The sequence below is a fragment of the Salvelinus fontinalis genome, unplaced genomic scaffold (assembly GCF_029448725.1).
Source record: "Salvelinus fontinalis isolate EN_2023a unplaced genomic scaffold, ASM2944872v1 scaffold_0738, whole genome shotgun sequence".
Taxonomy (NCBI): domain Eukaryota; kingdom Metazoa; phylum Chordata; class Actinopteri; order Salmoniformes; family Salmonidae; genus Salvelinus; species Salvelinus fontinalis.
The window spans coordinates 25,726-36,565 of NW_026600947.1; the positions used below are offsets into that span (position 1 = coordinate 25,726).

At 46.7% G+C, this 10,840-nt stretch overlaps 2 protein-coding genes across 2 annotated transcripts in view; one reads left to right on the top strand and one right to left on the bottom strand.

Moving 5' to 3' along the window:
- LOC129847156 (zinc finger protein ZFP2-like) overlaps window positions 1-10,840 on the top strand; it is a 69,067-nt gene that overhangs the window by 24,418 nt on the left and 33,809 nt on the right. The gene's annotated exons all lie outside the window — the stretch shown is intronic.
- The window catches only part of LOC129847160 (zinc finger protein 239-like), a 55,875-nt gene that overhangs the window by 7,773 nt on the left and 37,262 nt on the right, over window positions 1-10,840 (bottom strand). The gene's annotated exons all lie outside the window — the stretch shown is intronic.

A 10,840-nucleotide genomic window follows, 5' to 3' on the forward strand; every position in this document is an offset into this window, starting at 1 on the left:
AAGAACCGTCCACTAGATTATACGTCACGCTGGCAGCGTCGCCTGAAAGACGCACATCGCCGTCTGCTGACTGGAGGGGAAACGCAGTTGAGGATCATATTTTATTTTCAGATAAAGATTATTTTAAATGGATTGAATTAAATAATACTATTATATTGAGACATACAAAGACAGGAATGTGTTGATTGATTAGTGCGAATAAAAAATGGTTACTACAGCACATTTAAGGCAGTTTCATTAAGTCAAACTAAATCTAAATAATTAGCAAGCTACTGTAGGTCTATACTGCTCCTACATGGTGTAACAATACATCATGTAGATGTATATAATGAACAGACTAGGTCTATACTGCTCCTACATGGTGTAACAATACATCATGTAGATGTATATAATGAACAGACTAGGTCTATTCTGCTATTACATGGTGTAACAATACATCATGTAGATGTATATAATGAACAGACTAGGTCTATACTGCTCCTACATGGTGTAACAATACATCATGTAGATGTATATAATGAACAGACTAGGTCTATACTGCTCCTACATGGTGTAACAATACATCATGTAGATGTATATAATGAACAGACTAGGTCTATACTGCTCCTACATGGTGTAACAATACATCATGTAGATGTATATAATGAACAGACTAGGTCTATTCTGCTATTACATGGTGTAACAATACTTTATGTAGATGTATATAATGAACAGACTAGGTCTATACTGCTCCAACATGGTGTAACAATACATCATGTAGATGTATATAATGAACAGACTAGGTCTATACTGCTCCTACATGGTGTAATAATACATCACGTAGATGTATATAATGAACAGACTAGGTCTATACTGCTCCTACATGGTGTACCAATACATCATGTAGATGTATATAATGAACAGACTAGGTCTATACTGCTCCTACATGGTGTAACAATACATCATGTAGATGTATATAATGAACAGACTAGGTCTAAACTGCTCCTACATGGTGTAACAATACATAATGTAGATGTATATAATGAACAGACTAGGTCTATACTGCTCCTACATGGTGTAACAAATACATCATGCAGATGTACACTACCATTCAAAAGTTTGGGGTCACTTGTTTTTGAAAGAAAATCAAATTTCATTTATTTACCTGTTTTTGCTTTGTCATTATGGGGTATTGTGATGTCTTATGGGGTATTGTGATGTCATTATTGGGTATTGTGTAGATTGATGAGGGGGGGAAATGATTGAATCAATTTTAGAATAAGGCTGTAACGTAACAAAATGTGGAAAAAGTGAAGGGGTCTGAATGCTTTCCGAATGCATTGTATGTATATAGGGGCAGTACTTAGTGACATCACTTCATGAAACAGGAGGTACAGATATATAACATAGATTCACAATATCAACATTCAATGTATCAAAATATATGACCAAGCTGGAAGTGGAAACGCCAGCCCAGCCACAATCCTAGAGGTACACTGATGATCAACCTCCTCCTTCACATCTGACTCCTGATGATCAACCTCCTCCTTCACATCTGACTCCTGATGATCAACCTCCTCCTTCACATCTGACTGTCATGTTTTTGATCATCATGTCTTGTCCCTGTGCTTCCCTCTGCTGGTCTTATTAGGTTCTTTCCCTCTTTCTATCCTTCTCTCTCCTCCTCCCTTTCTCCCTCTCCCGCTCTCTCTCTATCGTTCCGTTCCTGCTCCCAGCTGTTTCTCATTCTCCTAACGACCTCATTTACTCTTTCACACCTGTCCCCTATTTTTGCCCTCATTAGAGTTCCTATTTCTTCCTCTGTTTTCCGCTTCAGTCCTTGTCGGATTCTTGTTTGATGTTTGCTGTTCTGTGTCCTTGTTCCGCCCTGTCGTGTTTTTGCCTTCATCAGATGCTGCGTGTGAGCAGGTGTCTAGTGGTCGCGTCTCCAGTCGTTCATCTCTACTGACGAGAGGATTTCAGTTTTCCTGTTTTGTTTTTTACCTTAGATATATCAGGAGTATCGTTTTTTGTCTAAGACTGGAATAAAGACTCTGTTTCTATTACGTCGCTTTTGGGTCCTCCTTCATCAGCATAACAGAAGAATCCGACCAAGAATGGACCCAGCGACTACGGATTCTCGCAAGACTGCCATCGAGATCCAGGGAGAAATGCTCGGTAGACACGAGCAGGAATTGTCTGCTGCTCGTCATGCCGTTGAGACCCTGGCCGCACATGTCTCCGATCTCTCAGGACAGTTTCAGAGTCTTCGTCTCGTGCCACCAGCTACTTCCTGGTCTTCCAAGTCTCCGGAACCTAGGGTTAATAACCCACCTTGTTACTCTGGGCAGCCCACTGAGTGTCGCTCCTTTCTCACCCAGTGTGATATTGTGTTCTCTCTCCAGCCCAACACATACTCAGGAGAGAGAGCTCGGATCGCTTACGTCATATCGCTCCTGACTGGTCGGGCTCGGGAGTGGGGCACAGCTATCTGGGAGGCAAGGGCTGAGTGTTCTAACGTTTATCAGAACTTTAAGGAGGAGATGATACGCGTTTTTGATCGTTCTGTTTTTGGGAAGGAGGCTTCCAGGGTCCTGGCTTCCCTATGTCAAGGTGATCGATCCATAACGGATTACTCTATAGAGTTTCGCACTCTTGCTGCATCCAGTGACTGGAACGAGCCGGCGTTGCTCGCTCGGTTTCTGGAGGGACTTCACGCTGAGGTTAAGGATGAGATTCTCTCCCGGGAGGTTCCTTCCAGCGTGGACTCTTTGATTGCACTCGCCATCCGCATAGAACGACGGGTAGATCTTCGTCACCGAGCTCGTGGAAGAGAGCTCGCGTTAACGGTGTTTCCCCTCTCCGCATCTCAACCATCTTCTCCCATCAGCTCAGAGACTGAGCCCATGCAGCTGGGAGGTATTCGCATCTCGACTAAGGAGAGGGAACGGAGAATCACCAACCGCCTTTGTCTCTATTGCGGTTCTGCTGGACATTTTGTCATGTCATGTCCAGTAAAAGCCAGAGCTCATCAGTAAGCGGAGGGCTACTGGTGAGCGCTACTACTCAGGTCTCTCCATCAAGATCCTGTACTACCTTGTCGGTCCATCTACGCTGGACCGGTTCGGCTGCTTCCTGCAGTGCCTTGATAGACTCTGGGGCTGAGGGTTGTTTTATGGACGAAGCATGGGCTCGGAAACATGACATTCCTCTCAGACAGTTAGGGAGGCCCACGCCCATGTTCGCCTTAGATGGTAGTTCTCTCCCCAGTATCAGATGTGAGACACTACCTTTAACCCTCACAGTATCTGGTAACCACAGTGAGACCATTTCCTTTTTGATTTTTCGTTCACCTTTTACACCTGTTGTTTTGGGTCATCCCTGGCTAGTATGTCATAATCCTTCTATTAATTGGTCTAGTAATTCTATCCTATCCTGGAATGTTTCTTGTCATGTGAAGTGTTTAATGTCTGCTATACCTCCTGTTTCTTCTGTCCCCTCTACTCAGGAGGAACCTGGTGATTTGACAGGAGTGCCGGAGGAATATCATGATCTACGCACGGTCTTCAGTCGGTCCAGAGCCAGCTCTCTTCCTCCTCACCGGTCGTATGATTGTTGTATTGATCTCCTTCCGGGGACCACTCCCCCTCGGGGTAGACTATTCTCTCTGTCGGCTCCCGAACGTAAGGCTCTCGAGGATTATCTGTCTGTTTCTCTCGACGCCGGTACTGTGGTGCCTTCTTCCTCTCCCGCCGGAGCGGGGTTTTTCTTTGTTAAGAAGAAGGACGGTACTCTGCGCCCCTGCGTGGATTATCGAGGGCTGAATGACATAACGGTTAAGAATCGTTATCCGCTTCCCCTTATGTCGTCAGCCTTCGAGATGCTGCAGGGAGCCAGGTTCTTTACTAAGTTGGACCTTCGTAACGCTTACCATCTCGTACGCATCAGAGAGGGGGACGAGTGGAAAACGGCGTTTAACACTCCGTTAGGGCATTTTGAATACCGGGTTCTGCCGTTCGGTCTCTCTAATGCTCCAGCTGTCTTTCAGGCATTAGTTAATGATGTACTGAGAGACATGCTGAACATCTTTGTTTTCGTTTACCTTGACGATATCCTGATTTTTTTCACCGTCACTCGAGATTCATGTTCAGCACGTTCGACGTGTACTCCAGCGCCTTTTAGAGAATTGTCTCTACGTGAAGGCTGAGAAGTGCGCCTTTCATGTCTCCTCTGTCACTTTTCTCGGTTCTGTTATTTCCGCTGAAGGCATTCAGATGGATCCCGCTAAGGTCCAGGCTGTCAGCGATTGGCCCGTTCCTAAGTCACGTGTCGAGTTGCAGCGCTTTCTCGGTTTCGCTAATTTCTATCGGCGTTTCATTCGTAATTTCGGTCAAGTGGCTGCCCCTCTCACAGCTCTGACTTCTGTCAAGACTTGCTTTAAGTGGTCCGGTTCCGCCCAGGGAGCTTTTGATCTCCTCAAGAAGCGTTTTACATCCGCCCCTATCCTTGTTACTCCTGACGTCACTAAACAATTCATTGTCGAGGTTGACGCTTCAGAGGTGGGCGTGGGAGCCATTCTGTCCCAGCGCTTCCAGTCTGACGATAAGGTTCATCCTTGCGCTTACTTTTCTCATCGCCTGTCGCCATCGGAACGCAACTATGATGTGGGTAACCGCGAACTGCTCGCTATCCGCTTAGCCATAGGCGAATGGCGACAGTGGTTAGAGGGGGCGACTGTTCCTTTTGTCGTTTGGACTGACCATAAGAACCTTGAGTACATCCGTTCTGCCAAACGACTTAATGCACGTCAAGCTCGTTGGGCATTGTTTTTCGCTCGTTTCGAGTTCGTGATTTCCTATCGCCCGGGAAATAAGAACACCAAGCCTGATGCATTATCCCGTCTTTTTAGTACTTCTGTGGTTTCTACCGACCCCGAGGGGATTCTCCCTGAAGGGCGTGTTGTCGGTTTGACTGTCTGGGGAATTGAGAGACAGGTAAAGCAAGCACTCACTCACACTGCGTCGCCGCGCGCTTGTCCTAGTAACCTTCTGTTTGTTCCTGTCTCTACTCGTCTGGCTGTTCTTCAGTGGGCTCATTCTGCCAAGTTAGCTGGCCACCCCGGCGTTCGGGGTACGCTTGCTTCTATTCGCCAGCGGTTTTGGTGGCCTACTCAGGAGCGGGACACGCGCCGTTTCGTGGCTGCTTGTTCGGACTGCGCGCAGACTAAGTCAGGTAACTCTCCTCCTGCCGGTCGTCTCAGACCGCTTCCCATTCCTTCTCGACCATGGTCTCACATCGCCTTAGACTTTATTACCGGTCTGCCTTCGTCTGCGGGGAAGACTGTGATTCTTACAGTTATCGATAGGTTCTCTAAGGCGGCACATTTCATTCCCCTCGCTAAGCTTCCTTCCGCTAAGGAGACGGCACAAATCATCATTGAGAATGTGTTCAGAATTCATGGCCTTCCGTTAGACGCCGTTTCAGACAGAGGTCCGCAATTCACGTCACAGTTTTGGAGGGAGTTCTGTCGTTTGATTGGTGCTTCCGTCAGTCTCTCTTCCGGGTTTCATCCCCAGTCTAACGGTCAAGCAGAAAGGGCCAATCAGTCGATTGGTCGCATTTTACGCAGCCTTTCGTTTCGAAACCCTGCGTCTTGGGCAGAACAGCTCCCCTGGGCTGAGTACGCTCACAACTCGCTTCCTTCGTCTGCTACCGGGCTATCTCCGTTTCAGAGTAGTCTTGGTTACCAGCCTCCTCTGTTCTCGTCCCAGCTCGCCGAGTCCAGCGTTCCCTCCGCTCAGGCTTTTGTCCAACGTTGTGAGCGCACTTGGAGGAGGGTCAGGTCTGCACTTTGCCGTTACAGGGCGCAGACTGTGAGAGCCGCCAATAAACGTAGGATTAAGAGTCCTAGGTATTGTCGCGGTCAGAGAGTGTGGCTTTCCACTCGTAACCTTCCCCTTACGACAGCTTCTCGCAAGTTGACTCCGCGGTTCATTGGTCCGTTCCGTGTCTCTCAGGTCGTCAATCCTGTCGCTGTGCGACTGCTTCTTCCGCGACATCTTCGTCGCGTCCACCCTGTCTTCCATGTCTCTTGTGTCAAGCCTTTTCTTCGCGCTCCCGTTCGTCTTCCCTCCCCCCCTCCCGTCCTTGTCGAGGGCGCACCTATTTACAAGGTACGGAAGATCATGGACATGCGTTCTCGGGGACGTGGTCACCAGTATTTAGTGGATTGGGAGGGTTACGGTCCTGAGGAGAGGAGTTGGGTTCCATCTCGGGATGTGCTGGACCGTTCGTTGATTGATGATTTCCTTCGTTGCCGCCAGGGTTCCTCCTCGAGTGCGCCAGGAGGCGCTCGGTGAGTGGGGGGGTACTGTCATGTTTTTGATCATCATGTCTTGTCCCTGTGCTTCCCTCTGCTGGTCTTATTAGGTTCTTTCCCTCTTTCTATCCTTCTCTCTCCTCCTCCCTTTCTCCCTCTCCCGCTCTCTCTCTATCGTTCCGTTCCTGCTCCCAGCTGTTTCTCATTCTCCTAACGACCTCATTTACTCTTTCACACCTGTCCCCTATTTTTGCCCTCATTAGAGTTCCTATTTCTTCCTCTGTTTTCCGCTTCAGTCCTTGTCGGATTCTTGTTTGATGTTTGCTGTTCTGTGTCCTTGTTCCGCCCTGTCGTGTTTTTGCCTTCATCAGATGCTGCGTGTGAGCAGGTGTCTAGTGGTCGCGTCTCCAGTCGTTCATCTCTACTGACGAGAGGATTTCAGTTTTCCTGTTTTGTTTTTTACCTTAGATATATCAGGAGTATCGTTTTTTGTCTAAGACTGGAATAAAGACTCTGTTTCTATTACGTCGCTTTTGGGTCCTCCTTCATCAGCATAACACTGACTCCTGATGATCAACCTCCTCCTTCACATCTGATCCTGATGATCAACCTCCTCCTTCACATCTGACTCCTGATGATCAACCTCCTCCTTCACATCTGACTCCCGATGATCAACCTCCTCCTTCACATCTGACTCCTGATGATCAACCTCCTCCTTCACATCTGACTCCTGATGATCAACCTCCTCCTTCACATCTGACTCCAGTGATCAATCCAGAGCGTCTTCTTTTTTAGGGGAACCCCGATGGACGACGTCATCCAATAGGACGCCATCACCACAACCGCCCACAAGTTAATTGTCATTGAGGTTATTAATGGGAAGAACATTAGCAATATATCCTTTCTGGTAACTTGTCTCGTTCAAAGGATTCACATTGGCAGGTGCACAGGGAGAAACACCATTAAAAAAACTCAGTTGATCTTAAACTGCGGAAACACTTTTGGAAGTCTTTAACTGCATCAAAGTCTGTGGCCTGTGATGTTGGGACAAATGATAGTCCCTTATTATACAAGAGACAAAATCCACAAATTCTACAGCACAACGGCAGAGTCATGTCTTCAGTGTAAAACTAACAATGACTCAATAATCCTTCTGGGAATGTTATGATGTCATAAAGTTATGGGAGGAGTTAGAAAGTTGGCTGTCAGAAGTACAGTTATACAATGTAAAATTACTTTTAATCAGTCTGTCTGTATATTTCAAAACATGACATTTGAGGGTGCAGTGAGATAACCCAGAGTTGGACGATACTTTTCTCATAAATCATCTTAAATATTATACTTAATTAAACCTGGAAATCAACCAATCCCCTGTTGTTAATTCAATAGAAAGGTAAAATGCTTTATTATCTAAAAGTTGAAAGTGACGGAGAGAAAAAAACTGGTGCTGATGCGGGCGCTGGCAGTGTTCTAGTGGGTCTGGGTAGGTGTGATGTAGTTAATGGAGATGGAGGTGTGTTCTAGTGGGTCTGGGCAGGTGTGATGTAGTTAATGGAGATGGAGGTGTGTTCTAGTGGGTCTGGACAGGTGTGATGTAGTTAATGGAGATGGAGGTGTGTTCTAGTGGGTCTGGGCCGGTGTGATGTAGTTAATGGAGATGGAGGTGTGTTCTAGTGGGTCTGGGCAGGTGAGATGTAGTTAATGGAGATGGAGGTGTGTTCTAGTGGGTCTGGGCAGGTGAGATGTAGTTAATTTAATGGAGATGGAGGTGTGTTCTAGTGGGTCTGGGCAGCTGTGATGTAGTTAATGGAGATGGAGGTGTGTTCTAGTGGATCTGGGCAGGTGAGATGTAGTTAATGGAGATGGAGGTGTGTTCTAGTGGGTCTGGGCAGGTGAGATGTAGTTAATTTAATGGAGATGGAGGTGTGTTCTAGTGGGTCTGGGCAGGTGTGATGTAGTTAATGGAGATGGAGGTGTGTTCTAGTGGGTCTGGGCAGGTGTGATGTAGTTAATGGAGATGGAGGTGTGTTCTAGTGGGTCTGGGCAGGTGTGATGTAGTTAATGGAGATGGAGTTGTGTTCTAGTGGGTCTGGGCAGGTGTGATGTAGTTAATGGAGATGGAGGTGTGTTCTAGTGGGTCTGGGCAGGTGTGATGTAGTTAATGGAGATGGAGGTGTGTTCTAGTGGGTCTGGGCAGGTGTGATGTAGTTAATGGAGATGGAGGTGTGTTCTAGTGGGTCTGGGCAGGTGTGATGTAGTTAATGGAGATGGAGGTGTGTTCTAGTGGGTCTGGGCAGGTGTGAGGTAGTTAATGGAGATGGAGGTGTGTTCTATTGGGTCTGGCTAGGTGTGATGTAGTTAATGGAGATGGAGGTGTGTTCTAGTGGGTCTGGGCAGGTGTGAGGTAGTTAATGGAGATGGAGGTGTGTTCTAGTGGGTCTGGGCAGGTGTGATGTAGTTAATGGAGATGGAGGTGTGTTCTAGTGGGTCTGGGCAGGTGTGTTTTAGTTAATGGAGATGGAGGTGTGTTCTAGTGGGTCTGGGCAGGTGTGATGTAGTTAATGGAGATGGAGGTGTGTTCTAGTGGGTTTGGGCAGGTGTGAGGTAGTTAATGGAGATGGAGGTGTGTTGTAGTGGGTCTGGGCAGGTGTGATGTAATGGAGAGGGAGGTGTGTTCTAGTGGGTCTGGGCAGGTGGGGTTGTAGTTAATGGAGAATGTGGTGTGTTCTTGTGGGTCTGGGCCGGTGTGATGTAGTTAATGGTGATGGAGGTGTGTTCTAGTGGGTCTGGGCAGGTGTGATGTAGTTTTAATGGAGATGGAGGTGTGTTCTAGTGGGTCTGGGCAGGTGTGATGTAGTTAATGGAGATGGAGTTGTGTTCTAGTGGGTCTGGGCAGGTGTGATGTAGTTAATGGAGATGGAGGTGTGTTCTAGTGGGTCTGGGCAGGTGTGATGTAGTTAATGGAGATGGAGGTGTGTTCTAGTGGGTCTGGGCAGGTGTGATGTAGTTAATGGAGATGGAGGTGTGTTCTAGTGGGTCTGGGCAGGTGGGGTTGTAGTTAATGGAGAATGTGGTGTGTTCTTGTGGGTCTGGGCCGGTGCGATGTAGTTAATGGTGATGGAGGTGTGTTCTAGTGGGTCTGGGCAGGTGTGATGTAGTTTTAATGGAGATGGAGGTGTGTTCTAGTGGGTCTGGGCAGGTGTGATGTAGTTAATGGAGATGGAGTTGTGTTCTAGTGGGTCTGGGCAGGTGTGATGTAGTTAATGGAGATGGAGGTGTGTTCTAGTGGGTCTGGGCAGGTGTGATGTAGTTAATGGAGATGGAGGTGTGTTCTAGTGGGCCTGGGCAGGTGTGATGTAGTTAATGTTTGTATGATGTTGTCGTTTGTATGTTTTGTATTGTTTATAAAAAGATAAAAGAAAATATTTTTCCCAATGCAAAGTTACACCTCACTGTTCTATTTTTGGAGTTATTACATTAAACCAATCATAATTCAGAAGAATGCCAAAGTCAGGTGTGAAGTATTATGGAGGACCAGCCTATTCCCTATGATGTATACTACAACAGAAATAACTTCAAGTAGAGGCTTAACATGGTTAATACTCTTGCTCCGCTTTTGGGAGCACCCGAACTTGTCCAAGCCCCTTGGCGCTTTTCTTTGTCCACATCTGGTTGCTGGGTAGAGTAGCTCCTTCTTGTGTCTCCCCTTGATTCTTCACTCAAACAATTCCTAATATGGTACTGAACAGTCTCTCAACCCCCCTGGTTGGCCTAGAGTGATGCACCCCTCCCCTCTCCAGACTGACCACAGCTTTTATGGCCTGTGTTGGTCAGTCCTTACACACCTACACACATCTGTATTGTTTGTGTGTGTGTGTGTAACAAAACAATATTCATCTTCAAACAATATGCTAACAGGCTATAGTGCATAAACATAAATCCTAACAAAATGTAGAACTTCAAATTAAGCCAATCGTATGCACTCATGACTTGAGTGATTTAAAGTAAACCAACGTTTTGGAAATACAAAACGCCATCTAACCAAATATCAAAGAATGTTATCTTAGTTAGCTATATGCAGTTATCAGTTATATTAGCCAGTCAGCCAACGTTAGCTAAATGTAGTTATCTTAGCCAGCCAGCTAACGTTAGCTATATGCAGTTATCTTAGCCAGCCAGCTAACATGAGCTATATGCAGTTATCTTAGCCGGCCAGCTAACATGAGCTATAAGCAGTTATCTTAGCCTGCCAGCTAACGTTAGCTATATGCAGTTATCTTAGCCGGCCAGCTAACGTTAGCTATATGCAGTAATCTTAGCTGGCCAGCTAACGTTAGCTATTTAGCCAACTAGCTATTAGCCTAACCAGGGTAGCCAATCAGCACGGTTATGGTCAGCGAGCTGGAGCCGGTTGATTTCAAGCAGGTTGATTTCCTCTGTCATTTTGAGCCCACGGCAAGAAGGCACCAGAGCCCACCGTGCTAACGGGTTCCCACTAGATAACACAACCACACAGTTAATGAAAAGCATGAGGTGACGCTT